Here is a 5717-nt window from a genome sequence, read left to right on the forward strand (position 1 = left end):
GATCAAAATCCAAATCCTATGTTTTCCTTTCGGAATGTCTACTAATTTTTAATCAAAACCCTAATCCTATGTTTTCTTATAGTAATGTCTCTTATTCTTTATTGAAAACCCTAATTCTTTTTTTTATAGTAATGCCTCCTATTTTTCAATTAAAACCCTAATCCTATATTTGTTTTTAGAATGCCTACTACATCTGAATCAAAACCCAATCCTATGTTTATTTTTCTATTGCGGAGCCATTCCTGCAGAAATTGAAAAGAAATCATCAATTGAAACTTGAAAAACACTTCTGCAGAAATCCACACGGTCATGTCGAATTTTTACACGGCCATGTGGATCTTCGTGGCACAACAACAATGAGGCCGAAGCTCACAAATGTTGTACAAATCATCTCATATGCTTCCAAAAATCATTCTATAATCATCCAAAAGAAAAATAACTATGAAATCCATGCTACATTGTCCACACCAAGCAAATAAAAAAACTTGGCAAAGAAAAAGAAAAATGGAAGGCTTACAGATGAAGAAGAATCAAAATGATGAAGTATGATAGGAAAGAACCCACAAACCGTTTAAATAGACGACGAGAAGGTTGAGGAGAGGAAAAGGATGCGTTCTTTGGGTGTGGAGGCGTTTATAAATGCAGAGGTACGAATAGGTTATGAATCAAAGTTGCTGCTTTTGTAGGTCTACCCATGCCTGTGTGGCTCCACAGGGAGCTCATAGGGGCATCCACACACCCATGTGTGCTCTCGGGATGGCCACCTCGTCAAGCACAAGGCCAGCCAAAGGGGCAGCTACACACCCATGTGGCTTTCCAGTTCTGCAAAAAAAATTTCTAAGTGTTCCACAAACACCTGTGGAAATTTCACACGGGTGTGTAGATTCACAATGGAGCACACTGAGGCGACCACATGCCCCTCGTGTCTCTCGAGATGAAAAACTATTTGCTCTGCGAGGGATCCACATGCCCTTGTAGAAATTTCACACGGGCATGTGGATTCATGAAGTTACTCACAGGGGGACTCACACGCCCTTATGTCTTCTCGGGATTGAGAAGTTGAGCTCCGACTTGAGATACAAGCTTGTGTTCTTTCTCTGGATTGCTAAAAAAATCTGCGACCTGCGAGAACAAGTCTACAACACCAACATAATATGCAGAAACTACGGATATGTTGGAAAACTGACCATGAGACTCATGAAAAACATGCTCAAATGACCTAAAACTTTGCCAGTCACATTAAAGCATGATAACTCACCAATGAACAAGCGAAAAACATAGCAATAGTAAATTAAAATCACAACACCAACGATGAAATCTTTTACTCATGCAAAACTAAACCTAAGACCCGAGAAAAATAGTAAAGCCTCGGGTTGGCTCCCAAGAAACGCTTATTTAACATCACTAAGCTTGAGGGTATCTACACTTACCTCATGGGGGTTTATGAAGAAAAAGTTGCCCTCTTACCCTACGACTTAAAAAGCATGATGAGCACAATTTTTTTGCAAGTTAGAGAAAGAATGATCAAGTTTGTTACCACACAAGGGTTTATCACCCTCACTTCATGAATGCTCATTCCCACTAGCATTGGGGTGCTTTTTGTGGTGTCTTCTTGTCCTCTTAAGTTTTCAGATCATCCTCTTAATTACTCCCGGAGTAGATTGCACCTTGTCCAACAAACCAAGCTATGAAATTTCTTCATTCTCCGCTTCTTGATCTAGCCACCCCTCTAATGGGTCCGTAGACAACATTTCATTCATATAGTCATCTATAATCTCATCAGTGATGTCATGAAAATATAAAGTATTATCAAAGTCGAGAGAGTGTCGCATGGTTTCAGCGTGGCGATATGTCAACTTGACATCTCCAACTCTTAATGTCAATTCCCCATTGTTCATGTCAATGAAAGCTTTGGAGGTGCGCATGAATGACCTCCCAAGTATCAACAGAACTTTGACATCCTCATCCACAGCTAACACCACAAAGTCTACAAGAAGGATATACTTGTCAACTTTCACAAGCATATCCTCAATGATGCCCCTCGGACGTCTAAGTGATCTGTTGGCCAATTGTAGTGTCATCCGAGTGGGTCTAGGTTCTCCCAAATCTAGCTTTGGAAGAATGTATAAGGCATAACATTGATACTAGCCCCTGAATCAGCCAATGCCTTCTCTTTACCTAAATTGCCAATGTTGTATGGAATGATAAAGCTACCATGGTCTTTCATATTGTTCAGCATATTCTTTTGCAACATCGCCAAGCATGATGCATCTTGAATCATAGATGCACTTTCCTCTATCTTCCTTTTGTTGGTCCAGAGGTCTTTGAGGGACTTTGCATAGAGAGGCATTTGAAACAACACCTCCACAAATGGGATGTTGATGTGCAATTACTTGAATAGACATAGAAATTTCTTGTATTGCTCATTATTTTGGTTAATTTTCAAACATGAAGGTTAAGTAATTCTTGGTTTGTAAGGTGGGGGTGCTACCTTCTTCTTTTTAGCTTTTTCCTCAACCTTCATTTCCTTGGGTGACTCGATTACAACATGTTCAGTAGGGAGCTTATTCTCAAGTTCACGACCACTCCTCAATGTGATTGCCTTCAATTGTTCTCTTAGGTTTGTCTCTGTGTTGCTCAGTAAACTCCGTTGAGGTTTTTTTTCAAAGTGATTTCAAAATCTGACCCACTTACTTCTCCAAGTTATGCAAACATACACTGTTGTTGCGAAGTGTGACCTCCATTTAATGAAATCATGTGTCTGAAGATTGAATAAACTTCGTTAAACCCTTCTCCATATCGATCATCCGGTTTTCCAACCGTAAAACTCTGCTCTCCACATTTAGGGCTTGTTGTTAAAACCTGGTGGTGCGGAAGTCTTCTGTTGCCATCGATTACCCCAAGAATGGTTTGGGTGATTCCTCGACCCCGGATCGGAGGTATTGTTGTACGTATTTCCTTGACCTCTTATTGCATTTCCTACAAAATCCACCTGTTCCACTGAAGTTATACCACCAATAAAAATCAGGCAATCAGATGAAGAATGTCAACTCCCACACCCGCTGTAACTCATCATTGCCACCACTCTAGGAGAAGTTATGGTGTCTATCTTCTTGCTCAAGGACTCAAACTGGGCTACTAATGATGACACTGCATCGTTCTCTTGAAGTCCGGCTACCTTCTTCTTGGCTTGGGTTTTCCACTAGAAAGTGTTGATAGCCATTTCTTCAATGAACTGTCGGGCCTCTTCTGGTGTTTTACTGCCTAAATTACCTCATGTTATAGCATCGAGTAATTGCTTCGTGCTTTGGTTCAAACCATTGTACAAGGTATGGATAATCATCGACTCAGGGAACCCATGTTGAGGACATTTCCACAGAAGATCCTTGAACCCATCCCATGTCTCAAAAAGAGACTCCAATTCCACTTAACAAAAGAGAATATTTCATTGCTGAGTTTCGTAGTTTTTCCAGGAGAGAAATATCTGGCTAGGAAAGCTTCTACCATTTTCTTCAAAGTAGTGATCAATGCTCTAGGCAATGAATGTAACCACTATTTCACTCTCCCCTTAAAAGAAAATTGAAAGGCCCTCAATTTTATTGCTTCATCCATAACCCCATTGATCTTGAGCATGTCACACACTTTCTGAAAATTCTCGATGTGGTTGTTTGGATCCTCATCGGCCAAACCATTAAACTACTTTGACCGCCGTAACATTTGGATAAAGCCTAGCTTGAGCTCAAAATTTTGAGTTATAATCGGTGGCCTGACATTACTAGATTGCATGCCAAGGGTTAGGGGTCTTGCATAATGTAAGAGTGTTTTTTATAGTTCATGTTGTTCAGCCATATTGTCAGATCCTTTCAACTTCTATCTCAGCAGGATTAGACTATTCTTGTACAGGTTCCTTTCCCCATCTATGAATCCTCTTTTCAATTTCTGAATCACCTTCAACTAATTTCGACAGGTTGCCTCGGGTCATAACCTAGAGCTGCAATAAAAGAAACACAAATAAGAATAAGAAAATGTGATATAAAACAAGTGATGAATAGCTAAAATAGTAAAGTATAAGTGTTTCTAAAATGTCAACTCCCCAGTAACGTCGTCAAAAACTTGACTCACACTTTGCATATGTGTACCGCAAGTGCACAGGTTGTCAAAGTAATAAGTACCCAATGGGTGGGTAGTCAGATTCACAGGGAATAGATGCTTAGAAATAAGTATTATTTCTATTTAACTAGAGTAAAAATTTATTGGTGATTATGATTCAAATGATTGACGATAATAAAATAAAAGTGAAAGATAAAAGAGAGTAAGCAAGAGTAATTGGAGGAAGTAGCCAATGGTAAAATGGGGTACCCGGACAATGCTCACCCTAGGACTATAGTTTCAAGTGAAAGACTAACATTATTCTTCCTAATTGAAGTTTAACGAGTCATGGAAATCCATTGACACATAGTTCCAAACCTAAGGTCAACCATGACTAGCCCTCTACACTATGCCCCAATGGAAAGGGATACTCTTAACACCTCACATTATGTGGGACTGCTTGGGTCTTTAGGGATTCCAAATAAGAAACCCTATTCCCTAATATAGATCAAATCCTTTGATCCAGGCGAAAAATCCCAAATCATAATTAAGCCACAACACTAAAGATTTCTCAACACTTCACTCTATTGCTTACGCAATTAAGCCCTAGTGGAAAAGATCTAATAGCACTTCACTCTATAATGATTGCAAATGATTGCAAAAAACTCTTGGAATATGGAGGTAGAATAAATCACATCAGAGAGGAAAGGGGAGGTTTCGCTACCTCTCGACTCACCCTCTTGACCCTCTTCAATCTTCTAAGTCTAACCCTTATGAAGTCGTTACCCCTTCAAAGGGTTACCTAGATAGATTCTTAACCCTAGTGTCACTCTAACGGAAAATCAAATCAATGAACAAACAAGATTAAAACTCAATTAAAACATCAATTAAAGGAAACATAATAAAAGTCAATGAAACAAAATCATCCTGTGGTTTACATGTCCAAGCACCGACTAAGGGTTTAGCTCTCCATAGAGCAATACAAAATCAAAGATGAAATCAAAAGTGAATGCAAAAACTCCATAAAGATAATCTCTTTGCGCTCTATGACAATGGTCTTGAGGAGTCTATTCTTCTTCTCCAAGGGCTCCTTATTCAAGCCTAGGGCACACCCTGGCGAATCAAACTTGTCGGAAGCTCCCCCAATAACTCTCCTCCGAAGGAAATCGATATCGAATGCCATATAAATGCCCCAAAATTCTAGTAAAATCGTCTCCAAACTCTAGCCACACTCTCTCCAAAAGATAGGCAAAAGATCGCCAAAACAATACTTCGGAGTGGTATTTAAAGGGATAGAATCAGGATTTCAAACGCCCATGTGGAAAAATCCATACAGGTGTCTTAATTTTCCGAGGCTTTATGAATTTTGCGTGTTGTGAGCATGATGGTACTATGAGTACAATGCTATAGTGATGTACGACAATAACCTGCTATAGTACTTTTGCTACAATATTCCCTATTTCACTTTCTTCATCGAGGCCACATGGTTGGCTACACTTCCATGCAGTAAATCATGTCATATCTTGCTTTCAAACTCATTGATGAAGCTCTTGACAATATTACACATGTCATAATATATGAGTGTGACTGCCTTCGTGCCCTCGCAATTTATAGATTTACTTGCACAT

At 39.4% G+C, this 5717-nt stretch overlaps 1 non-coding gene across 1 annotated transcript; it reads left to right on the forward strand.

The window, feature by feature from the left end:
- Nucleotides 1–3353: 3353 nt before the first annotated feature.
- Nucleotides 3354–3459, forward strand: LOC120252148. The gene has a single exon (XR_005533694.1). It is a non-coding gene; the product is annotated as a small nucleolar RNA R71 (small nucleolar RNA).
- Nucleotides 3460–5717: the final 2258 nt, after the last annotated feature.

The sequence above is a fragment of the Dioscorea cayenensis genome, chromosome 20 (assembly GCF_009730915.1).
Source record: "Dioscorea cayenensis subsp. rotundata cultivar TDr96_F1 chromosome 20, TDr96_F1_v2_PseudoChromosome.rev07_lg8_w22 25.fasta, whole genome shotgun sequence".
Taxonomy (NCBI): Eukaryota; Viridiplantae; Streptophyta; class Magnoliopsida; order Dioscoreales; family Dioscoreaceae; genus Dioscorea; species Dioscorea cayenensis.